The 27,288-nt window shown below is 44.5% G+C and overlaps 1 protein-coding gene and 1 long non-coding RNA gene across 23 annotated transcripts in view; one reads left to right on the top strand and one right to left on the bottom strand.

Annotated features, from left to right (window-relative positions):
* The window catches only part of LOC106589744 (neurexin-1a), a 517,413-nt gene that overhangs the window by 376,174 nt on the left and 113,951 nt on the right, over window positions 1-27,288 (top strand). The window lies entirely within an intron of this gene.
* LOC145865488 (uncharacterized) lies at window positions 55-1,130 on the bottom strand. The gene is made up of 2 exons (XR_014383004.1): window positions 1,071-1,130; window positions 55-976 (listed from the first exon to the last, which is right to left on the bottom strand). It is a non-coding gene; the product is annotated as an uncharacterized LOC145865488 (long non-coding RNA).

The raw sequence follows: 27,288 nt of genomic DNA, 5'->3' as shown, positions 1-27,288 counted from the left end.
CGGATATCAAAACCATCAGGCAAAATGAATTTCAATGATGAGACGACTCATTCCCACATTTCCAACTTTTAATGGTAGAGGCAAATACTGTATCCTGAAATGTTTGCTGTATAATGTCTAGTTATGGCTGGTGGATTGAGCTCTGTGATCAACAATGCCTGCCGAAATGGGTTAAACTGGAAAATGATCAGATAAATAAATAAATGTTAAACATTAAATGGTCCAGAAGAAGAGATCTTTTTCTTCACTAGACAGGATGTGAAACACCATCATGGTGTTTAGAAGCTTTAAAGGGAGGAAACGGCACCAAAAGAGAAGGGATCTAATTCTGCATCTCAGGATGAGGTTTTTCAAGACTCCAGCAAAGTTAAGGTTTCAGCTCAGTTGCCACTCACACTTAATTTCACCAGTGCAGAAGTATACTCTGAGAGTAGTCAGACGCCCGGTCTAGAGTACCTGTACCAGCTGACATTTGTTTTTTCATATGTCGCGGGCAGCAGGTAGACTAGCGGTTAAGAGAATTGGACCAGTAACTGAAAGGTTGCTGGTTCAGATCCCCGAGCTGACCAAGTGAAAAATGCCTTGAGCAAGGCACTTAACCTTAATCCAGGGTCGCCATCAATAATGGTTGATCCCTGGCTCTGACCCCACTCTCAGAGGGAGTGACCGGGAGGCTCATGGGCGTGACTGGGAGGCTCATGGGCGGCGCACAATTGGCCCAGCGTCGTCCGAGTTATGGAGGGTTTTGCCGGCATGGATATCTTTGTCTCATTGCGAACTAGCGACTCCTATGGCGGGCCGGGCTCAGTGCACGCTCACCAGGTGTACTGTGTTCCCTCCGACGCATTGGTGCGGCTGGCTTCCGGGTTGGATGGGCATTGTGTCAAGAAGCTTGGTTGGGTTGTGTTTCAGAGGATGCATGGCTCTCGACCTTCGCCTCTCCTGAGTCCGTACGGGAGTTGCAGCGATGTAACTACTACAAATTGTGGAGAAAAAGGGTTAAAAAAATCAACAACAAAAAAAAATTCCAATTTGTGCATGTGTGAAATAGGAGAATTGTAAGCACCCACCTTATTCAGTGCCCTCCGTAATTGTTGGGACAGTGAAGCATTTTTTCTTCGTTTGGCTCTATAATAGATAAGTTTGCATTTGAAATCAAACAATGACTATGAGGTTAGTGTCGACTGTCAGCTTTAATTTGAGGGTATTTTTATCCATATCGGGTGACCTGTTTAGTAGAGCTGGGCGATATGGCCAAAATCTCATATCCCGATATATGTAATTTCATATCCCGATAACAATACATATCACGATATAGCACATTTTCTGTAAATTCAATGAATAAATAGTTTATATAAAATGACCACATGTAAAGGCCTATTTCTTATTACATTTTGAATTATACTCAACAAATAAAAGGTACTTACTCATATTTGATTATTTCTCCTTTTATTTAGAACCTTTGTGCAAATTTTCAATTAAGCATGTAACAAAATATAAATATGAATGTATAAAATCTAAAAAGGTAAATAAACACATAAATATAGGCCTAAAATATATATTTTTTTTGGGGGGGGGGGGGGGGGGCTTGCCTGTTTTGCATGTTATTTGGGCATTAATACGTGTCACATATCAATTTGCATTTGGTACCTTGGGTCGAGTGTTAGCACCAACTCACGAAACCCCCGTTTCTCGACCGTGTAAATTGGGGCCATGTCTTTGCAGATGTAAGTTGTAACGGCGCTGTTATCTCCTTCCATCTTCGTGATTCTTTGCCATATGGTGTGCCGCGGAAAAAGCCTCTTGCAACGTCTGAGTCGGGGGTTTGTTTTGAGCACTCGACTGTACATTTTTGGGTCTCAATCATAGAGTCTCTCCGTACTGTTTCACATGATTCTTGCGTAGGTGGTAAAAGAGGTTAGTGGTGTTTGAGCCTGTTGTCGGGACCGGCCTGCGGCATATTTTGCTGGCACGTATTTTGCATGGCACGTGTGGAAGAACGCAAAGCGTCGTCCAAATTGACGAAAAATATTGCCGTAAAGAGTGTGATTTGCGACACAACGAAATAAACGATAGAGCATAATATGAAACGATAGACGTTTTTCTATCATCACACGATATATATCGTCATATCGCCCAGCCCTACTGTTTAGAAAGTACAGCACTTTTTGTACATAGTCCCTCCATTTTAGGGAAGCAGAATTATTGTGACAAATTCACTTAAATGTTTATTACAGTAGTAAAAGTTAAGTATTTGTTCCCATATTCATAGCACGCAATGACTACATCAAGCTTGTAACTCTACAAATGTGTTTGATGCATTTGCTCTTTGTTTTGATTGTGTTTCATTTCTATTGTGCCCAGTAGAAATTAATGGTAAATAATATGTTGTGTCATTTTGGAGTTACTTTTAAAGTAAATAAGAATATCATTTCTAAACACTTCTACATGAATGTAGATGCTACCATTATTAGGTACAATCCTGAATTCATTGTCAATAATGATGAGTGAGAAAGTTACAAACACACAAATACCATACCCCCAAGACATGCTAACCTTTCACCATTACAATAACAGGGGAGGTTAGCATTTTTTGGGGGAGTAGCACATTTTTGCGTCTGATTCCAAAATTACACAATACATTATTTATCATTAATTTATATTGCGCTCAAAATGTTCGACATTTTAAACTTGTTGTGTATTTGAGGTTTAAAAAAGCTTCTGAAGTATTTTTTTTAGGAGAGATCAGCTTCAATATTGGAGATAGATTATGGCTCCCATCAATGTAATTGTGTGCATAATTTCCAATCCCCATATATATTTTGTAAATATATATAAAAAAATATATATATTTTTTAAATGGTATATTTTCCTTTATTATTTTCCCCTAGCCCTACCACCCCTCCCCTAATTGGAGTAAACTAATGGACAACAACACTTAGGCTTCTACTTCCATCCTATACATACTATACACATTTTACGGACACAATATATTTTACAATAGTTTTACAATAGTTATCTGCATGGCCTCCCTGACGAAGGCCATGCAGCCGAAACGCGTCGGATTTTTAAAAACATTGTTTCTATTGAACATGCCATACTAATAAAGGCATTTTAATCAATTATATGAAGAGTGCCTTGGTCCTCCTTTCTTTTTGATGACCAACTCACCGCTTTTACCAAAGAGCACCTTCTGTCTACCAACATTTACTATTGTGTACCTTAGTAGCACTTGCCTTCCTCCTCTTTCTACTAGTTATCTCCCATCTATCTCTGAACACCATCCAGTTTTGATTTCTATTTGCATATATTTTTAAACTGTGCTGTGATGTTTCACAAAAGTTCGGAACCTTTCTATTCTCATAGATTCTACGTATTGTAAATTACAGATAAACCTTTTCAATTTCAGACTTCCCTTACGAAAAATATATATCCCGCTGTAACAAGCGTCGTTGTAGGTAGACCAAAATGCAACGGGTATATTTATCATCTTCTTCTATTGAAGGAAAAACAAAACACTTACACAAAACAAACAACGAAAACAGTCCCGTAAGGTGCACAGACTAAACAGGAAACAACCACCCACAAACACAAGTGAAAACACACACAACTAAATATGGCCTCCAATCAGAGATAACAACAAACAGCTGCCTCTGATTGGAGATCATTGACAAAACTAACGTAGACATAGAAAAACTAGAAAAACCACATAGAAATAGAAAACCTCGAACATAAACCAAAAACCCTGAAACACACTAAACAAACACCCCCTGCCACACCCTGACCAAACTACAATAACAAACAACCCCTTTTACTGGTCAGGATGTGACAGTAACCCCCCCCCCCCCCCCACAAAGATGCCCCCCCAAAAATAAAAATAAATAACCCCAAACTTAAAGGGAGGGAAGGGAGGGTGGCCACCGTCCCCGTCGGCTCCCGTGCTACACCCTCCAACTACGGAGGTGGCTCAGGCTCCGGCCTTAGTCCCCATTCTAATCTGCCCACCCCCACTGAAGGCTCAGGGCTATAGACCATTGCTGAAGGCTCTGAGCTGAGGTGCGTCGCTGGAGACCTCGGCTGAGGTGCGTCGCTGGAGACATCGGGCTGAGGTGCGTCGCTGGAGACATCGGGCTGAGGTGCGTCGCTGGAGACCTCGGGCTGAGGTGCGTCGCTGGAGACCTCGGGCTGAGGTGCGTCGCTGAAGACCTCGGCTGGAGACTCAGGGCTGAGGAGCGTCTCTGGAGACTCAGGGCTGAGGAGCGTCTCTGGAGACTCAGGGCTGTGGGCCGTCTCTACAGGCTCAGGGCTGTGGGCCGTCTCTGCAGGCTCAGGGCTGTGGGCCGTCTCTGCAGGCTCAGGGCTGTGGGCCGTCTCTGCAGGCTCAGGGCTGTGGGCCGTCTCTGCAGGCTCAGGGCTGTGGGCCGTCTCTGCAGGCGCCGGACTGTGGGCCGTCTCTGCAGGCGCCGGACTGTGGCCCGTCTCTGCAGGCGCCGGACTGTGGCCCGTCTCTGCAGGCTCCGGACTGTGGGCCGTCTCTGCAGGCTCCGGACTGTGGGCCGTCTCTGCAGGCTCCGGACTGTGGGCCGTCTCTGCAGGCTCCGGACTGTGGGCCGTCTCTGCAGGCTCCGGACTGTGGGCCATCTCTGCAGGCTCCGGACTGTGGGCCGCCTCTGCAGGCTCCGGACTGTGGGCTGTCTCTGCCGGTTCCGGACTGTGGGACGTCGCCTTGAAGCACTGGACGGGGAACTGTCGCCGGAAGCTCTGGACGGGGCACTGTCTCCGGAAGCTCTGGATGGGGCACTGTCGCCGGTAGTTCTGGACGGGGTACTGTCGCCGGAAGCTCTGGACTGGGCACTGTCGCCGGAAGCTCTGGACGGGGCACTGTCGCCGGAAGCTCTGGACGGGGACTGCGCACTGTAGGCCTGATGCGTGGGGCTGGATTTGGAGGCGCCAGACTAATGACACGCACCACAGGGCTAGTGCGAGGAGCAGGAACAGGACATACTGGACTGGGCAGGCGCACTATAGGCCTGATGCGTGGGGCTGGCTTTGGAGGCCCCAGACTATTGACACGCACCTCAGGGCTAGTGCGAAGAGCAGGAACAGTAGTGTACTGGACTGGGCAGGTGCACTATAGGCCTGATGCGTGGGGCTGGTTTTGGAGGCGCCAGTCTAGTAACACGCACCTCAAGGCTAGTGCGAGGAGCAGGAACAGGACGTACTGGACTGGGCAGGCGCACTAGAGGAAGAGTACGAGGAGCAGGAACAGGATACACTGGGCCATGAACCCTCACCGGCGGTCTGATGCTTGCAACTTGCATCACCGGTCTTGGCTCGATGCTGGCTATAACACGACACCTGTGAGGAGCTTTCATCAAGCGCACCGGGCTGTATCTGCGCACTGGCGATACCGTGCGTATCTCCGCATAACATGGTGCTTGCTTGATCCGTCGCTCCCCATAATAAACACAGGTGCCCCTTCGTGCCCTTTCCGACAGTACCACTCTCCGGAATCTCACGTCGAGCTCCTCGCTTGATTCCTGGACTGGCTCCCCACGGTAAGCACGGGGAGTTGGCTCAGGGCTCACCCCTGGCCTAGCCAAACTACCCGTGTGCCGCCCCCAAAAATGTTTGGGGGGCTGCCTCCTCTCCTTCTGAAATGGAGGATATAATGCCTCATACCTCCGTCGTTCTGCCTGTACTCCCCAGCCTGGTGCCATGGTCCTTTACCATCTAATATCTCCTCCCATGTCCACGACTCCAAATATCTTTCCTGCTGCTCCTTCCTCCGTTGCTTGGTCCTTCTTTGGTGGGTGGTTCTGTAACAAGCGTCGTTGTAGGTAGACCAAAATGCAGCGAGTATATTTATCATCTTCTTTTATTGAAGGAAAAACAAAACACTTACACAAAACAAACGATGAAAACAGTCCCGTAAGGTGCACAGACTAAACAGGAAACAACCACCCACAAACACAAGTGAAAACACACAAAACTAAATATGGCCTCCAATCAGAGATAACAACAAACAGCTGCCTCTGATTGGAGGTCATTGACAAAACTAACATAGACATAGAAAAACTAGAAAAAACACATAGAAATAGAAAACATAGAACATTAACCAAAAAAAACGAAACACACTAAACAAACACCCCCTGCCACGCCCTGACCAAACTACAATAACAAACAACCCCTTTTACTGGTCAGGACGTGACACCCGCTACAAAAATGTCCATTCATTATAATCCACATAATAATTGGCATTTCTTGTTGCTGTGGGAATATTTTTCTGCTGCAGCAAACTGGTTCAAATTAAAATCCTACATCTGTAAGGAAATGGGGATATAAAGTAGAGGAAAGAGAAAGTGCTGGACCAAGCTTATTTTCTTTTATGACCTTGTTTGTTTGCGTATTTATCAAAGTACATACCCTTTCTACTCAACGCTTGCTCCAGAGATGCCTAGGTCATCTATTTAAGACCATGAATTATGGAGGGGATGCTAAGCAGGTGATAGTATGTACCAAGAGAAGATGGCAAGATAAATGTGTGTGTGTATGTGTGTGTGTGGTGGGCGGGTGTGTTTTTTTAACATGAGAGACAGAATATCGACTATCTTCCTATGTTGTTTTCAGTTCCTAAACAGGAAAGAGAGACAAGGAGGGGGAGGAGAGAAGAAATGGAATATAACAAAAATAATGAAAAATAGGAAGGAAAAAAGGAAAATGACTGAGTGGGAGGAAGGAAAGAATCAAATCAGGAAAGAGCAAAAAACAAAGAATAAAGGAGTGATGAGAGGAAAAGGGGGGATAATAGGAGGGAGAGAAAGAGAGAGAGAGAGAACGAGAGAGAGAGAGAGAGAGAACGAGAGAGAGAGTTTGAAAAGAGAGAAAGAGAAAATTGAGGAGTGAGAGCGATTAGAGACAGAGAAAAACATGGTGAGAAGAGTGGGCCCTGAGGCTGAGAGGCACCAGCCCAAGTATCATAGTCAATTAACATCCTAGTCCCTGCTCAATCCCGGCTCTAATGCACAGTCTATTTCAGTTTATTAATTATTCCACCCATCAGTTCCAGCTCCCTTGCCTTGACACCAATTCTGTATCCCAAATGGCATTCTAGCCCCTATATAGTGTACTACTTTTGACCAGAGCCCTATGAGTTTCCCTATGGGCCCTGGTCAAAAGTAGTGAACTAAATACGGAATAGGCTGCCATGTGGGATGCAGGACAAGTCTGAACCACATATCTATCACCTCCAAACCTCAACTTTTTTTGTTGATGAGAATCTGCTTTCATGTTTATGGGGAAATATAGATTAATGGGATAGTTCAGTATTTTGCCAATATCTACTTCCCCAGAGTCAGATGAACTTGTGGATACCATTTTTATGTCTCTACGTCCAGTATGATGGAAGTTAGAGGTAGTTTTGCGAGCTAATGCTGACTGCCGTTTATCGAAAATGAGTGGAATTCAAACTGCACGCAGAGACATGAAAATGGGACCCACGAGTTCATCTGAATCCTGGGAAGTAGATAAAGGTCATTATTGCCAAAATCCCGAAGTATCCCTTTAATAAAATAGGGTGTTTGAATTCACACCCACCAACAAGACTAGCCATTATCCACATGGGATCTTGTTAGGGATGGTTCGAAATGTACAGAATGGGGACATGGAGGAACATGGGGGTGGACCATGCTTTTTCAATTGATGACATTTCTTGATTTCTGAGTTTTTTAGAATGAGTGGCTTATTAGGTTGTATATTGATGTGTTCCCGATGCCACCCCTCATCTCTGATTCTCCACTGGGCACGCAATTTGTCAAGTGCGCCTATAAGATATTAGTGTGGTCTCAATCAAATGATCCATCATTTATTTTAATAAAAACAATATGTTCCTTGCCCATAATGAAGCTATATTTTCAGAGTTATTGACCTCACAAAAAGACAGATTCATGTAACTTGAAGCGGCAGCTGAAAGTAGGCAAATTCGAGTAGGCCTAATTCATTTCAGCCGTCTTAATTTTTTATTTGACTTTACTAACAACAAGAGGGCTTTGTGTTTGAGCCTATATCTTCCTATTTAAGAAATAAGAGGTAGGCCTTCCTGTTTGACAGACCAAATTGGGTCACGTGTGTTTTGGGTCATTGTCATGCTGGAATATCCATCCACGAACCATTTTCAATGCCCTGGCTGAGGGAAGGAGGTTCTCACCCAAGATTTGACGGTACATGGCCCCGTCCATCGTCCCTTTGATGCGGTGAAGTTGTCCTGTCCCCTTAGCAGAAGAACACCCCCAAAGCATAATGTTTCCACCTCCATGTTTGACGGTGGAGATGGTGTTCTTGGGGTCATAGGCAGAATTCCTCCTCCTCCAAACACGGCGAGTTGAGTTGATGTCAAAGAGCTCCATTTTGGTCTCATCTGACCACAACACTTTCACCAGTTGTCCTCTGAGTCATTCAGATGTTCATTGGCAAACTTCAGACGGGCATGTATATGTATTCTTGAGCAGGGGGACCTTGCGGGCGCTGCAGGATTTCAGTCCTTCATGGCGTAGTGTGTTACCAATTGTTTTCTTGGTGACTATGGTCCCAGCTGCCTTGAGATCATTGACAAGATCCTCCCGTGTAGTTCTGGGCTGATTCCTCACCGTTGTCATGATCATTGCAACTCCACGAGGTGAGATCTTGCATGGAGCCCCAGGCCGAGGGATATTGACAGTTCTTTTGTGTTTCTTCCATTTGCGAATTATCGCACCAAATGTTGTCACCTTCTCACCAAGCTGCTTGACGATGGTCTTGTAGCCCATTCCAGAATCTTGTCTCTGACATCCTTGGAGAGCGCTTTGGTCTTGGCCATGGTGGAGAGTTTGGAATCTGATTGATTGATTGCTTCTGTGGACAGGTGTCTTTTTTACAGGTAACAAACTGAGATTAGAAGCATTCCCTTTAAGAGTGTGCTCCTAATCTCAGCTCGTTACCTGTATAAAAGACACCTGGGAGCCAGAAATCTTTCTGATTGAGAGGGGGTTAAATACTTATTTCCCTCATTAAAATGCAAATCAATTTATAACATTTTTGACATGCATTTTTCTGGATATTTTTGTTGTTATTCTGTCTCTCACTGTTCAAATAAACATACCATTAAAATTATAGACTGATCCTTTCTTTGTCAGTGGGCAAACGTACAAAATCAGCAGGGGATCAAATACTTTTTCCCCCCACTGTACCTGGGAAAGACATGATTCCGATGCATATAAGGACATCTTTGTTTAGTTTCTATGACATTCATAGGCTGAGCTACAAACTTCTATTGCCAAGAAGACAAAACATTTACCTTGCTTGGGAAGTAATCTATTTCTGTCGCTATCAATTTTGTAATATAGAAGATGTTTTAAACCCAAACCGCTTTTAGGGAAACACTTGTGACCCACTGGGAACAGACATCACTGGGAACAGACATCAATTCAACATCTATTCCATCTTGGTTCAATGTAATTTCATTGAAAAGACATGTAAGCAACGTTGATTCAACCGGTGTGTGTCCAGTGGTGACCTTCTCTCGTTGGGTTAAGTCACGGAAGAAAACTGGGAGCGGGTGAAGCTTAAAATGTTCTGCATAGGTAGGCTTACTCTGTCTAGGGTGGAAAAGTAGCTCTCACCTGTGAAAGTACCATGCTTAGATTGATAATGATGTCTCAGATGTTATTATTTGTCAACAGGGACAGTTTTGTCAAACAAGACACACTGATCTGGCATTGGAGAAATAGGCCTATGATAAGATGAACACATAGGCCTATCTCTCTATCCATTCTTAGCCTGTAATTTTGGTAATTTTGGTAATCTCCAGTCATGTAAAAAGATGTAGAATTGTATGAAATGCGTTTATAAAAGGCTACTTTTTCTCGTACCCGCAAATACGATGGTAGATTCATGCAATGCCTTTATTACAGTATATAGGATATATTTGCCACCTCTACTCTTGTCCATGGTGGTCTGTGAACCCACAACCTTCTGACCCGCAGCCCTGCCCCCTATCCAAATGTCTACATTGCCATGTAATGCTTACAGGACAAAGAAAATATTCTAAAACTTCATATCTAAGGCTCTGGTCTGTCCTAGAAGTGAGAGTAAAATGGTAGGCATGTTCTCTGCTCTCCACTTTGTTTTAATTATTATTTTGGATATAGGGGAGGGTCACTTGCTTTTTTGGGGCATTCAGGAGAGTTCAAATATATTTTACTCAAGGTAGGGCCATCCATTTTTATTTAGAGGTCCGATTTTCTCCAGGTAACCCTTATTGAAACAACGTACACTCCCTTAGTGTTGTCTTGCATTTGCGCAGCAGGCATACGAAGCTGTCAGCCCATCTGTTCTCTTAGCAGTGTAAACCATGCTCCCTCTCCACCTCTGTGCTGGGGAGATAGAAAACTGTCCAGCACACAGGAATGTACATGTTGTAGCTGCACCATGGAGAAAAAAGCGTCAGCAAATTGCTTTTCTCTCCAAGTTCCTGCCTCAGCTAGAGGTAGAACCACAGCTCCAAGAGAAGTAACATGTTCTGTAGTACAATATGGTGAATTGCTGTAGGGTTGGAGTCTGCTGTTGGTCTTAGTTGTTAGGATACTGTTCTGACCATGCAGCATGTCGTCCTGTAGCATCCAACCCACAGCTAGAGTCCTCCTCCATATATCCTTTATATCTACAGGAATTATCAACCTGCCCTCAGTATAGACCTGTAGACAATCCTCTATCAACCTGCCCTCAGTAGAGACCTGTAGACAATCCTCTATCAACCTGCCCTCAGTAGAGACCTGTAGACAATCCTCTATCAACCTGCCTTCAGTAGAGACCTGTAGACAATCCTCTATCAACCTGCCCTCAGTAGAGACCTGTTGACAGCCCTCAATAGAGACCATGAGGGAATAGAAGCGAGCAAGGATGAGGAAATACATTTAAAAAAATCTCAGACATCTCTGCAGTCTTTATTAGTAGTCTAATATACTACCTTGTTCACTACCTGTAAGGGGATCAATCTCTAAGTAGTGTGGGTTGTCATAGTATGCATCCTTTGCTCCTGGCGTCAACTACAGGTTGAAGCTCCTCTTATAATGAGTATGCACCAATCAATCATCCCTCATTAGACCAAATGTAATCGATCTCCTCCTAATTAAACATTTAGAAAGTGTCAATACACGTCTCGGCTTACCATTCAGTCGCACTGTGGAAATAATTAACAAAAGGCTGTGTTGCAAGGTTCACTGTCACCTCTAATTATAATCAATTGATAAATATAAAGTGACAGACAAGGAATGTGAGTAGATATAGGAAGCCAGCTTACACTCCAGGGACGACAGCACAGGACACAGGACACAGGACACAGGACAAAGATAGTAACTGAAGCATGGTACAAACTATCTCGATGACATATTGATCCTTGTTCATTGCCTTTGCTCTGAACAAAGAGGATGTCACACAACCAAAGTCTCAGTACAAGACATGAAAGTATAGAGCTTCAATTCTACACTTCTGATAACAATCCAACTGACAAAACTCCTGAAGATGTGAACCTCCAAGAAGCCCTAGGTGAGAGAAAGAAAAGAGAGGGAGTCATGTTCCTACCCTACTGCAGAACAAAGGAGATGTCACTCAACCAAAAGCCTTTATAAAAGGCACGGAATCATAACAATCCTGATTATGTAGCACCTGAAGAGACCCATATAGCCTAGGTGAGAGAGGGAATGAAAGAGAGCCGTATGCACAGATGCAGAGCCTCAAAAATGATATGACGTTCACACTATCTGTCAGTCTGTCCCCACGCCACGTCTTCATCTCATCTTCACAATGTCGTATTCTAGCAGAAGGTTGTGTCAACACCGCTGTCAGTTTGGTAATCAACGACTCCTCTCTCCGAGGTCCCATGCCGAGGTGGGTGTATGTGTGTGCGTGTGGGTGTGTGTGTGCATGCGTGTGTGGATGTGTATTGTGTCCCTCCGAGAACCCTGAATGCTGATTCGCTGAAAGCCGTGGTATATCAGACCGTATACCACGTGTATGACAAAACAAATATTTTTACTGTTCTAATTATGTTGCTAACCAGTTTATAATAGCAATAAGGCATCTCGGGGATTTGTGATATATGGACAATATACCACGGCTAAGGGCTGTATCCAGGTACTCCGCAGGTACTCCGCTTTGCGTCTTACCTAAGAACAGCCCTTAGCCGTGGTATATTGTCAATATACCAAACCCCCTCTTATTGCTTAAATAGACCATATTCATTCCATTGAGCTGATGTACTCTAACTGTCGAGCAAGTTTTGTTCAACTAATTGGGATATAGTATATTGTGATGCTAACTATAAGTTATGTTGTTTCCATGAGTCGCAAGGGGAAATATATTTTACAACTGTTAGTGAAGATGAAGTTGTTTTAATTGAAGAGAAGGGGAAGAAGACATGGAAGAGAGAGAGAAGGGGGAGAGGAGAGAGAGAGGGAGAGTAAGAGAGAGACGATAGAGGCAGAGATGAGAGAGATGAGAGGAGAGGCTAGGGAGAGGGAGAGAGAGAGGAGATAACTATACTGTCTGTGCCACCTTGTAGTGGATAATGATTTCTGAGGTAGGTTCAAGTCTGGTTCAGTTCTTTCTAATGACTGGTACATCAATGGACTTTCCTATCTACTTGCCGACCCTAGCGGACACCCACCACTACACCCTACTGTCTGTTAGAGAGGAGAGAGGGAGGCTGTCATAGGGAAGAGGAGAGAGGGAGGCTGTCATAGGGAAGAGGAGGGAGGGGGGCTGTCATAGGGAAGAGGAGGGAGGGAGGCTGTCATAGGGAAGAGGAGAGAGGGAGGCTGTCATAGGGAAGAGGAGAGAGGGAGGCTGTCATAGGGAAGAGGAGGGAGGGAGGCTGTCATAGGGAAGAGGAGAGAGGGAGGCTGTCATAGGGAAGAGGAGAGAGGGAGGCTGTCATAGGGAAGAGGAGGGAGGGAGGCTGTCATAGGGAAGAGGAGAGAGGGAGGCTGTCATAGGGAAGAGGAGAGAGGGAGGCTGTCATAGGGAAGAGGAGAGAGGGAGACTGTCATAGGGAAAAGAGAAAGAGAGAGATAGTGTGTGAGAGAGAGAGAGAAAGGGAGAGAGAAAGAGAGAGAGGGAGAGAGAGAGAGAAAGAAGGTGAGAGAGGAGAGGGAGAGAGAGAAAGACAGAGAGAGAGAGAGAGAAAGAGAGAGAGAGAGAGAGAGAGAGAGAGAGAGAGAGAGAGAGTGAGTGAAAGAGAGAGAGAGAGTGAGAGAGAGATGTGAGCGAAAGAGAGAACTAGGGAGAGACAGAGAGAGAAAGAGAGCGATAGTGAGAGAGGAGAGAGAGAGAAAGAGAGGGCTAGTGAGAGAGGAGAGAGAGAGAGAAAGACAGTGATAGTGAGAGAGGAGAGGGCGAGAGAGAAAGAGATAGAGAGATTGTGATAGAGGAGAGGGAGAGAGAGAGAAAGAAAGAGAGAGGGAGAGAGAGAGGAGAGGGTGAAAGAGAGAGGAGAGAGTGAGAGGAGAGGGAGAGAGAGAGAAAGGAGAGGGAGAGAGAGAGAGAGAGGGGGAGAGAGAGAGAGGGAGAGAGAGAGAAAGATAGTGATAGAGGAGAGAGAGAACGAGAGAAAGAGTGACGTAGGAGAGTGAGAGAGAGAGAAAGAGAGAGGTAGTGAGAGAGGAGAGGGAGAAAGAGAGAGGGAGAGAGTGAGAGGAGAGAGTGAGAGGAGAGGGAGAAAGGAGAGGGAGAGAGAGAAAGAGAGAGAGAGAGGGGGGGAGAGAGAGGGAGAGAGAGATAGAGATAGAGGAGAGGGAGAGAGCCTTGAGTGTGGAGTGTGTCTGGGGAGATCAACAAAAATATCCAGAAAAAACGCATGTCAAAAATGTTATAAATTGATTTGCATTTTAATGAGGGAAATAAGTATTTGACCCCCTCTCAATCAGAAAGATTTCTGGCTACCAGGTGTCTTTTATACAGGTAACGAGCTGAGATTAGGAGCACACTCTTAAAGGGAGTGCTCCAAACCACAGCTTGTTACCTGTGAAAAAGACACCTGTCCACAGAAGCAATCAATCAGACTCCAAACTCTCCACCATGGCCAAGACCAAAGAGCTCTCCAAGGATGTCAGGGACAAGATTGTAGACCCACACAAGGCTGGAATGGGCTACAAGACCATCGCCAAGCAGCTTGGTGAGAAGGTGACAACATTTGGTGCGATTATTCGCAAATGGAAGAAACACAAAAGAACTGTCAATATCTCTCGGCCTGGGGCTCCATGCAAGATCTCACCTCGTGGAGTTGCAATGATCATGAGAACGGTGAGGAATCAGCCCAGAACTACACGGGAGGATCTTGTCAATGATCTCAAGGCAGCTGGGACCATAGTCACCAAGAAAACAATTGGTAACACACTACACCGTGAAGGACTGAAATCCTGCAGTGCCCGCAAGGTCCCCCTGCTCAAGAATACATATACATGCCCGTCTGAAGTTTGCCAATGAACATCTGAATGACTCAGAGGACAACTGGTGAAAGTGTTGTGGTCAGATGAGACCAAAATGGAGCTTTTTGTCATCAACTCAACTCGCCATGTTTGGAGGAGGTGGAATGCTGCCTATGACCCCAAGAACACCATCTCCACCATCAAACATGGAGGTGGAAACATTATGCTTTGGGGGTGTTTTTCTGCTAAGGGGACAGGACAACTTCACCGCATCAAAGGGACGGTGGACGGGGCCATGTACCGTCAAATCTTGGGTGAGAACCTCCTTCCCTCAGCCAGGGCATTGAAAATGGGTCGTGGATGGGTATTCCAGCATGACAATGACCCAAAACACACGGCCAAGGCATCAAAGGAGTGGCTCAAGAAGAAGCACATTAAGGTCCTGGAGTGGCCTAGCCAGTCTCCAGACCTTAATTCCATAGAAAATCTGTGGAGGGAGCTGAACGTTCGAGTTGCCAAACGTCAGCCTCGAAACCTTAATGACTTGGAGAAGATCTGCAAAGAGGAGTGGGACAAAATCCCTCCTGAGATGTGTGCAAACCTGGTGGCCAACTACAAGAAACGTCTGACCTCTGTGATTGCCAACAAGGGTTTTGCCACCAAGTACTAAGTCATGTTTTGCAGAGGGGTCAAATACTTATTTCCCTCATTAAAATGCAAATCATTTTATAACATTTTTGACATGCGTTTTTCTGGATTTTTTTGTTGTTATCCTGTCTCTCACATACTATTAAAATTATAGACTGATCATTTCTTTATAAGTGGGCAAACGTACAAAATCAGCAGGGGATCAAATACTTTTTTCCCCCACTGTAAGTATCATTGCTAGATAATAATTTTCAAGTCTTGCCATAGATTCTCAAGCAGAAACATACACTGTCTTCTTGGCAAGCAACTCCAGTGTAGATTTGGCCTTCTGTTTTAGGTTAATATACTGCAGAAAGCTGAATTAATCTCCCAGTGTATGGTTGGAAGCAGAATGAATCTGATTTTTATTTAGGATTTTGCCTGTGTTTAGCTCCATTCTGTTTTTTTTATGCTGAAAAACTCCCCCGTCCTTAATGACTACAAGCAAAACCATAACATGATGCAGCCACCACTGTGATTGAACATATGGAGAGTGGTACTCAGTAATGTGTTGGATTGGATTTGCTCCTGACATAACACTTTGTATTCAGGACAAAAAGTAAATTGCTTTGCCACATTTTTTGCTATATTATTTTAGTGCCTTGTTGCAAACAGCATGGATGTTTTGGAATATTTTCATTCTGTACAGGCTTCCTTCTTTTCACTCTGTCAGTTAGGTTATCCTCCTATCACAGCCATTAAACTCTGTAACTGTTTTAAAGTCACCATGGGCCCTGAGCAGTTTCCTTTGTCCTTTGCCTAAGCGTTTTACGGTAAGGTCTACATCTGTTGTATTCAGCGCATGTGACAAATACCATTTGATTTGATTTTAGTTACCCCACACATAATTGTATGTGTGGGGTACAGAGATGAGGTAGTCATTGTCAAGTGTGTGCATACTGGTAGCGAAGTCAGGTGCAGGTGAGCAGAGATTTGTGAACAGGCGCACACTTTATTGAGGCAAAAGTGCAAAACGCGCAAAACAGTCACAAGAATTATGTTTAACAATAAACATCTTCGTGAAATACCACGGAAAGAACAAACCAGTTTGGCGCGTCAACAAATAACAAGTAACACAAACAATCTTTCACAAAGACTTGATGGGGAACAGAGAAATAAATACATGTAGATTGATTGGGGAATGAAAACCAGGTGTGCAGCAAACAAGACAAAACAAATGGATACATGAAAAATGGAGCGGCGATGGCTAGAAAGCCGGTGACGTCGACGGCCGAACGCCGCACGAACAAGGAGAGGAGCCGACTTCGGCGGAAGTTGTGACAGTCATTCAAAAATCATGTTAAACACTATTATTGCACACAGAGTGAGTCCATGCAACTTTTTATGTGACTTGTTATTAAGCAAATGTTTACTCCTGAACTTCTTTAGGCTTGCCATAACAAAGGGGATGAATACACATATCAAATACTTATTGACTCAAGACATTTCAGCTTTTCATATTTAATAATAAAAAATGATTGTGTGTAGGTCAGTGACAAACAATCTCAATTTAATCCATGTTAAATTCAGGCTGTAACACAACAAAATGTGGAAAAAAGTCAAGGGGTGTAACTACTTTCTGAAGGCACTGTGTGCTATTGCAAAAATAATCATTTGGATGTGTTTATGAAGGCCTTGGGTAACATCAGAATTTAACTAAACTTGTATTAGTTTATGCTACTTCATGCTATTATGTAAAAACAAAAAACAACAAAATTAAAGTGTTCATTTATCTGTTATTTAGCCTAACATTTGACAAAACGTTCGTAACTTTCACTTGCTTGACACACTTTGACATACCTTTGTTTTGTTGTACTACATAATAGTCTCCGGTTTTCTCTTTATTGTGTCCCTGTCGTCTTGTAATTCTTCAGCACCGTTGTGGAGTACAACGCCTGTGCAGGTGCCTTATCTTGCTCAGAGGGAGGGAGCTCCCATCTCACTTTGTTCATGGTGCCGGCCAGACTTGTTTTCTTTGCAAGCAACTTGCTCGCCAATGACAGTGAAGTGAAGAAATTATCCATGGTGACATTTCTCCCCTTGCCAACGTAAGGTTTCACAAGCCTCATCACCACATTCTCTTTCACCCTCTCACCTCTTGCCCGATGTGGATATTTTCCCAGATGTTGAAAGCCATTCAGCATGTACAAGTACACATGCTCTCACTGTGTAGCCTGCTCCAACTTGGCCAGAGTAGACTGATAAGACTGTTTTGATTCGGTGGACTGAAATAGGATACATGCCGTTTTAAGATTATAATTAGAAGTGATCAGTACAATAGAATGGCACTGTTCTTCATTCACAATTAATGATTACATAATTATGCATTGTTTGCTTCCCCCCGCTCATCAACTAACCCATTCTCCCCATCATACTTTCCTTCATTTATTTCATGTGTTGTTATCTGTGTGAAATTCATTTCAGTAGTTTAGGCAATTATCGGGTTGATTATCAGCTGTGCACTACACTTTCTACTGTTGGAAGAAGGAACGGAGAAGGCCATAATGGAACGGAGAAGGCCATAATGGAACGGAGAATGCCATAATGGAACGGAGAAGGCCATAATGGAACGGAGAAGGCCATAATGGAACGGAGAATGCCATAATGGAACGGAGAAGGCCATAATGGAACGGAGAATGCCATAATGGAACGGAGAAGGCCATAATGGAACGGAGAAGGCCATAATGGAACGGAGAATGCCATAATGGAACGGAGAAGGCCATAATGTTAAGAGAAGAAGGGTAACGGAGGAAAACCACTGAGATGGCTCTTCTGAGAAGAGGTAGTGGGAGGTATTGATCACTGTCGTCAAAGACACAGGGTGCTTCTCTATTCCCTATTCAGTGCACTACTTTTGACCAGAGCCCTATGTGCCCTGGTCTAAAGTAGTGCCCTGAATAGGGAATAGAGAATAATTTGGGACGCAGCACAGGTGTTGAGAAGAAGAAAGATACATAATTGAATTGGTGCACGAAGATTGAATTGAGACTTGTTGTGGCCATTTGCCAGTGAGAAGTGAGAACATGTTAAGATTGTGTTTTTTCAAGCCTCTCTTGCCTTCAATCTCACTTACAGGTAGCCGTCACCATTAACTCCCAGGTGTTTTTTGAAGCAAAGTAGTTCTTTCTCACATTTCTTTACATCATAGATGTTCCCCTATATTTCTCTCCTGATTCGAGGCAAGGTAACACCCAGGATCTAAAAGTGGGAATGTGAAATATATTAAATAGTAAGAGAAAGGGAAAGGGAAGGGAAAGGTACCTAGTCAGATGTACAACTGAATGCATTCAACTGAAAAGAGAGAGAGAGAGAGAGAGAGAGAGAGAGAGAGAGAGAGAGAGAGCAATAATGTGAGAGAGAGGCAGAAAGAAAATGAGACGCACAGAGAAAAAGGAAAAGAGAGAGAGGCTAAGGGAAAGAGAGCGAGAGAGGCAGAGAAAATGGCGGTGGTACTAATACAAGGAGCTGATAGGGAATAATGTTTGGGAGCTCGTAGAAAGAAAAGTCCATGAAATTGCTTGTTGCATTCTTTAAAACCACCTTGATTGATGGTGGCAATTTTTAAGCTTGGCAGCCTCCCAGTTCCTATGAAAACTATTAGAAACAAGAAACGAGCACTCTAGGGTTCTCTTAAATAATTCCCTCCCCCGCTCCGCACCCCCGTCCTTCACCAGTAAGTGCTAAGAGAAACCTTGTCTGCTCGGGCTCGATCGGAGCTACTGCAGAGGCCTATGCAAGTATAAAAGGACAAGAGAACATTTACCTGCCCAACCACCAGTGGTATTATAGAGTGAATGTCCGGTTTAATATAATGTGTGTGCCATCGTCATAAATCAGCTGCATTATCCAGAAAAAACATTCAACTTCAACCAGTAAAATGTCTATTTGGCTAACTTTGCTACAGGCTATGTCAATAATCGTTGGATCTATAGCTAACAACTGCTGCATCCAAACTATCACAACAAAATATAATTTTAGTGGCTGTTCAAGCAACAGTCAAAATGACATTGGTAAGCCTATGACAACTCGCAAAAGTTGTTTTCTTTTTAGATGTAATAACTACATTAAATCTAGGCAATCTTGAATGTGTGCAGATGGCAAAGGGCAGTTGTTTCCCCCCATGGTGGCCATTGTACTTGTTTTTGATGGGAATAGCGGCATGGAGTATGGACGCCAGTCCATCTGTTATGCTATAACTGACTTGAATGGGGAAGCCCGTTCTACTCATTCTATTTCTATCGTAATGCCCCTCCATTTTGAGAGCCTTATTGAGATTCTACTATGCAATGGCGCACTTTCTCACACTCATCAACGCGTGTTTTTCTTGTACAGTAGTGCTTGACTACCATTCATGGAAAGCTCTACTGTTGAAGAGTAGGCACTCAAAGGGTTAAAGTGGCTATGAAGGACAAGAGGGCTTCATTACCTCTTTCTCTCTCTGTCAGGATTCATGTTAAGCTCTTTTATGTGGAGACTCTTCTCCTCTTGGCCTCTTGGATTCTGACCTCTTTATTGACTCTTCTATCATTGGACAATGCCTGAGAGGTGGTTTCAATGGGTTATTTCATTACAGCCTAACTTTCCAGTGTACTGCAGTTCTGGCCTCGGCAATACCACCACAACACCACTAGATAACTGCCAAATGTACAGTCTTATGTACATGTATGAACAATTTTGTTGCTATTTTGTTGCTGTTTTTCCAGTAACCAAAAAATTCACTCGCTTATACATTTTGATAAATTAATTGATCAATTACCACATGAAAGATAGCGCTTTTTAATAAAATATTGAGCATCCATAGATCTGGAATAAACTAGCTAGGAAAAGGCATGTGGAAAGAATGTGTGTATGTTTGTGTGTTTATGTGTGTGGTCTACTGAGTCGCCTTCATCCAGCCCTTATCACCCTGCCACTCTGATTCGCCCGGCTGTTGCAGACAGTGACAGGCACGTACACACACACACACACACACACACACACACACACACACACACACACACACACACACACACACACACACACACACACACACACACACACACACACACACAACAAGGGATGCCATCTCAGAAAAACTCTATCATGTCAACTTTTCAACCCCCAGGTAGAGGGTCAGTCCAGGCTGATCACTAAAAATACACGTACATTTCAGACACTTGAAAATATCCTGAGAACGTCGATATATGCTTTCCTGGGCACTAACAAAAAAAGAGAAAAACTATTGCCCAGCACTGGCGCGAACTCATGAAGCTCAGAGGTGAAGCACACTGCTCAGACCACTGCACAGTGCTCAAGCAAGCTGGGAGAATACTCTGAATACTGATGATACCTGATGATAATAGCGCATAGTTTGTTATTATTTTGTTTTAAGCCACTCGGAATTCATGCCTAACCTGTTAACCTTTGAGTTGTTTCTGTTATAACCCTGTAACCATGCAGAATTAACCCTGTAACCATGCAGAATTAACCCTGTAACCATGCAGAATTAACCCTGTAACCGTGCAGAATTAACCCTGTAACCATGCAGAATTAACCCTGTAACCGTGCAGAATTAACCCTGTAACCGTGCAGAATTAACCCTGTGACCATGCAGAATTAACCCTGTGACCATGCAGAATTAACCCTGTAACCGTGCAGAATTAACCCTGTAACCATGCAGAATTAACCCTGTAACCGTGCAGAATTAACCCTGTAACCATGCAGAATTAACCCTGTAACCGTGCAGAATTAACCCTGTAACCGTGCAGCATTAACCCTGTAACCGTGCAGAATTAACCCTGTAACCGTGCAGAATTAACCCTGTAACCATGCAGAATTAACCCTGTAACCGTGCAGAATTAACCCTGTAACCATGCAGAATTAACCCTGTAACTGTGCAGAATTAACCCTGTAACCGTGCACAATTAACCCTGTAACCATGCAGAATTAACCCTGTAACTGTGCAGAATTAACCCTGTAACCATGCAGAATTAACACTGTAACCGTGCAGAATTAACACTGTAACCATGTAGAATTAACCCTGTAACCATGCAGAATTAACCCTGTAACCATGCAGAATTAACCCTGTAACCATGCAGAATGAATGTCTCAAAAAGAAATGTTTGTCCATAATATGTAGAATTTACAAGTGAAGCTATGAGATCTTGTTGGTCCAGTCAGTATGTATGTCCGAAATGGCACCCTCTTCCCTATAAAGTGCACTACTTTTGAATTAATCAATTAACAATAGTACTGCATTATAAAGGGAATATGATGCTATTTGGGACTCAGATTTCAAGTGTTTATGTGGACAATTAGAGTGTGATTGTACTGTGTCATAGTGAATCATGTGTATAATAACCCTCAGTCAGCACAGCATCAGTATACTGTATCACTTCTTCTTCAAGCTGAAGGACAGACAGAAATGCTTTGAATGACATCAAAGAAAGATAGAGGACATTGAAGCCACTGAAGCGTGTCTGTGTGTGTGTGTGTGTCTGTGTGTCTGTGTGTGTGTGTCTTCATTATCACCTAGAACAGCCAGCATGATACCAGCTGTGGGTGGGGAGTAGGGTGACCAGATCTAAAAAGCCCAAATGCGAGACAAGGGGATGATTTTCCGGAACAGTGGACATCATTTTTTTTTTTAAATGTGCGCAGGTTAATGGATCTCATTCAGAAGGCAACATAGCTCTGCTGTATGAAGGTCACTGCCTTTGTGAACCACCTATTGTAATAAATGCTGCAAACCCCTTAGCTCCTCCATCCGTTTCTGAGCTAGCTAGCCAGGCCTACCAGTTTAGCTACAGCGAGCTTAGCAAGCAAGCCAGATCAAGCCACTGGGTGTATTTATGTTTAGACTACTCGGGAAAGCGCGCCTAAAATGTAAGCTGATGCAACTACCACGAGTGATGCAGAGGCACCGTCATAGTTTCCATAGAAACTCACAGAAATTCTGTCACTCACTCACACTTAGAAACTCATTTGTGGGGAAAGCAAGCCAGCAGTGCATTATTAGATAGTAGGATATTCTAGCATGCTGTGTGCGCCTATGTGAAAACAAAATGTTATGACAAATATTTTAAACAAATGCGGGACATTCTTTGGTGGTTGCGGGACGCGGGACAGAGGGCCAAAATGATGGACTGGAGCCTCCCGAGTGGCGCAGTGTTCTAAGGCACTGATTCGCAGTTGCTAGCTGTGCCACTAGAGATCCTGGTTCGAGTCTAGGCTCTGCCGCAGCCGGCCGTGTACGGTGTTTCCTCCGACACATTGGTGCAGCTGGCTTTTGGGTTAAGCGGGCATTGTGTCAAGAAGCAGTGCGGCTTGGCTGGGTTGTGTTTCGGAGGATGCATGGCTCTCGACCTTCGCCTCTCCCAAGTCCGTACGGGAGTTGCAGTGATGAGACAAGACTGTAACTACCAATTGGATACCACGAAAAAGGGGTAAAAGTAAAAAAAAAAAAATGTTTTTTAAATGTTTCACTGTCTCGCACAATCTGGGGTATGTGGTCACCCTAGTGGTTAAATTGACTCTCTACCAACCAACCAACCAACCACCACACACACACACACACACACACACACACACACACACACACACACACACACACACACACACAAACACAAACACACACAACCCACCACCTACCATTGAATATCACAGGCCTCTACCACCCCATAGCAAGTGATAATGTGAATAATATGTTATCTCAAACAGGTGATGTCCCTGTGTTATAACTGTCCCTGTGTTATAACTGTCCCTGTGTTATAACTGTCCCTGTGTTATAACTGTCCCTGTCGTTGGCGGTTCCTAAATAGCGGATAATATCAAGCTAGATTTTGTTTCTTGGCTCAAAATCCAGAAATTCTGTATTATCAACCAGTCTCACAAATATTTATATACATTATCAATTATTGGGATTTCATCATTTCAGTCCTCTACTAGGCCTTCACAACAGCAAACAACAGAACAAGATAAAGCAGAAAAATGACAGAAATATTGACCTGCCTGGTCAGGCAATGTGTCCTTATAGAGAAGCAGTGTGGGAGAGGCCAAGCCAAGCTCTACTGTATGGCTCTGTCGGACCGGGCTGTGCTTTTTATTTCAGGACTGTTTACAGAGGAGTTATCAGTCTGCACTCTGTACACTTTATTACTATTGACCTTCTCTCTCCATCCGGAGGGCTGAGAGCTGGGCTGGGAATCCTTCCTTATGAAGGAAGAAGTGGTTGGTGGAAGTGTGTGTGTGTCTCTGCTTCTGTGTGTGTGTCTCTGTGCGTGCGTGTGTGTGTGTGTCAGAGATGGTCGGCTCCACCAGACAGACAGTATGTCCGCCATCTACCACAAGAGGAGAGAGTGTGGAGAGTGACCCGAAACCAAAATTGATTTATTTCAGTGAGAAGTGAACAAGATTTCAGATATCTATTGACCTCTTTTGATGAAATTCATCACACAAGGGATGGAGAAAGAGATAGACAGAGATAGAGTGTGCGAGAGTGTGTGAGAGAGAGAAAATAATGGTGAAGAAACACAGAACATTTCATTTTTTGAAACATGGAGGCATGTCTATTTTGAAATATGCTGTTCACACTCTTCATTATCATCATCATCATCTCGCTTTCTTTCTATCGCTCTGTCTGTCTGTCTGTCTGTCTGTCTGTCTGTCTGTCTGTCTGTCTGTCTGTCTGTCTGTCTGTCTGTCTGTCTGTCTGTCTGTCTGTCTGTCTGTCTGTCTGTCTGTCTGTCTGTCTGTCTGTCTGTCTGTCTGTCTGTCTGTCTGTCTGTCTCTCCCTCTCTGTGTGTGTGTGTCTCTCTCTCCATCCCAGCAGGCATCTCCATTGATATAGCCTAGTTCCTTCTCTGTGAGGAAACGCACACATACCCATAGTCCTGCCTCCTTTAGCCCAGAAGACTAATACATTTGAACCAGGGCACACATCAAGTTATTTTTACAGTACTGTATGTAGTCCAACTGCAGTAAGTGTTTATCTTCAACACAACAGAAAAGGCTATTGTTGGTCTTACATACACAGTATGTAAGACCAACAACATAAGCACTGAATAGATTGCTGCTCACCAAATAGCAGCTTGGTCTAGTTGCATCTCTCTTTATGGGCCTCCCTCTCTCTCTCTCTCTCTCTCTCTCTCTCTCTCTCTCCTCTCTCTCTCTCTCTCTCTCTCTCTCTCTCTCTCTCTCTCTCTCTCTCTCTCTCTCTCTCTCTCTCTCTCTCCTCTCTCTCTCTCTCTCTCTCTCTCTCTCTCTCTCTCTCTCTCTCTCTCTCTCTCTCTCTCTCTCACTCTCTCTCTCGCTCTCTCTCTCTCTCTCTCTCTCTCTCTCTCTCTCTCTCTCTCTCCTCTCTCTCTCTCTCTCTCTCTCTCTCTCTCTCTCTCTCTCTCTCTCTCTCTCTCTCTCTCTCTCTCTCTCTCTCTCTCTCTCTCTCTCTCTCTCTCTCTCTCTCTCTCTCTCTCTCTCTCTCTCTCTCTCTCTCTCTCTCTCTCTCTCTCTCTCTCTCTCTCTCTCTCTCTCTCTCTCTCTCTCTCATGCCAGACACCTTTGCTAAAAAAGGGTATGTTCACACACAACGAGCCTCCCTCCCTTCCCTCTTTGAGTAGCTCGGCTGCTGCTGTGGAGGCTGTTGCGGCAGAGGCTGCGGTGCGGAGGCTCATAGCTGGCTTGATGATTTTTTTTTTTAACTCGAGATATTTGATGTTGCCTCTGCCGCATGAAGACATTTGATAGACTCCTCTTAGCGCTCCCGTCCCAAATGGGCACCTTATTTCCTATATAGTGCACTACTTTTGACTAAGGCCCATGGCATTGGAAATAATTTCGAGCCAACTTCACAGATAATTAGTCACTTTAGCTGACGGACTTCTGCAATAAGCTCCAGATTCAACTAGCGCTCTAGATCCAACCCCTGTACAGCTAGCAGCTAATGTGGCATACCTCTGCTAGCTCTTAGGGGAGGGATACAGAGAAAAGAGAGATGGGAAAGGACTCTGGCTGCTATGCTAACTCTCGATTATCGGGGACTGCAAATGGAGATGGAAGCTAATATCGCACCACTTTTAGCTGCTGCACTACGTCAGATAATATCACACTACTTTAGCTGCAGCGCTACCTCTCTTAGGGGACCCAGGGAAGGGAGAGAATGGGAGGGGAGGCGACCTGACTACCACTCAAGCTAACTCTTTAGGGACGAAGGAAAGAGAAAGATGGGAAGAGAGGGGTCCTAACAGCTAATATAGCACCACTTTATCTGCTATTCTAGCTATCTGTGCCCAAGTAAGCGAAGGTAACCTGCATAAATGACTACCGCCCCGTAGCACTCACGTTGGTAGCCATGAAGTACTTTGAAAGGCTCGTTATGGCTCACATCAACACCATCATCCCGGAAACACTAGACCCACTCTAATTCGCATACCACGCCAACAGATCCACAGATGACGCAATCGCACTCCACACTGCCCTTTCCCACCTGGACAAAAGGAACACTTATGTGAGAATGCTATTCATTGATTACATCTCACCATAGTGCCCTCCAAGCTCATCACTAAACTAAGGATCCTGGAATTGAACACCTCCCTCTGCAACTGGATCCTGGACTTCCTGACGGGCCACCCCCAGGTGGTAAGGGTAGGAAACAACACATCTGTCACGCTGATCTTCAACACTGGGGCCCCTCAGGGGTGCGTGCTTAGTTCCCTCATGTACTCCCTGTTCACCCACGACTGCGTGGCCAAGCACAACTCCAACACCATCATTAAGTTTTCTGATGACACAATAGTGGTAGGCCTGATCACCTACAACGATAAGACAGCCTATAGGGAGGAGGTCAGAGACCTGGTAGTGTGGTGTCAGGACAACAACCTCTCCCTCAACGTCAGCAAGACAAAGGAGCTGATCGTGGACTACAGGAAAAGGAGGGCCAAACACGCCCCACATTCACATCGACAGGGCTGTAGTGGAGCGGGTCGAGAGTTTCAAGTTCCTTGGTGTCCACATCACCAACAAACTATCATGGTCCAAACACACCAAGACAGTCATGAAGAGGGCACGACAACACATTTTCCCCCTCAGGAGACTGAAAAGATTTGGCATGGGTCCCCAGATCCTCAAAAAGTTCTACAGCTGCACCATCGAGAGCATCCGACCAGTTGCATCACCGCCTGGTATGGCAACTGGTCGGCATCCGACCGTAAGGCGCTACATAGGGTAGTGTGTACGGCCCAGTACATCACTGGGGCCAAGCTTCCTGCCATCCAAGACCTATATGCTAGGCAGTGTCAGAGAAAGGCCCCAAAAATGGTCAAAGACTTCAGTCACCCAAGTCATAGACTGTTCTCTCTGCTACGGCATGGCAAGCGGCACCAGTGCGCCAAGTCTAGGTCCAAAAGGCTCCTTAACAGCTTCAACCCCCAAGTGATAAGACCAAATGGCCACCCGGACTGTTTACATTGACCCCCCTCCCCCCCTTGTTTTTTAAAGTGCTGCTACTCGCTGTTCATTGTCTATGTATAGTCACGTTACCCCTACTTACATGTACAAACTTACATGTACCCCCGCACATTGACTCTGTACCCGTACCCCCTGTATATGGCCTCATTATTGTTACTTTATTGTCTTACTTTTTATTGAATTTTTCACTTTAGTTTATTTTGTAAATATTTTCTTAACTCTTTCTTGAACTGCATTGTTGGTTAAGTAAGCATTTCACGGTAAGGTCTGCACCTGTTGTATTCGATGTGTGTGACAAATAAAATGTGCTTTCACATCGCACCACTCTAGCAGCTAAGTCTCTTAGGGGAGAGTATGGGACTTCATCATTAGGCAGCCTCGCCTCCTGGTTTATAGGAGCTCCTTATACAATGACTAACGTAGTCTGACAGGCCATCTTCTCTTACTGTGCTGACACAGATATCGCCGTGCTGTTGGTTGGCCAACCATAGCTGTGGAGGGAGTGTTGGTTAATTGGCCGGTGCTTCCGGGATGTATGAAGGGCTGTTTAAGCAATAAGGCCAGAGGAGGTGTGGTATGTGTCCTATATACCACAGCTAAGGACTGTTCTTAAGCATGACACAACGCGCGGGGTGCCTGGATACAGTCCTATATTGGCCATATACCACAAACCCCAGAGGTGCCTTATTGCTGTAATGAACTG

The sequence above is a fragment of the Salmo salar genome, chromosome 28 (genome assembly GCF_965601325.2).
Source record: "Salmo salar chromosome 28, fSalSal1, whole genome shotgun sequence".
NCBI classification, from domain to species: domain Eukaryota; kingdom Metazoa; phylum Chordata; class Actinopteri; order Salmoniformes; family Salmonidae; genus Salmo; species Salmo salar.
Note: the sequence above shows the minus strand (reverse complement) of the source record. Positions and strands in the feature narration are given on the sequence as shown.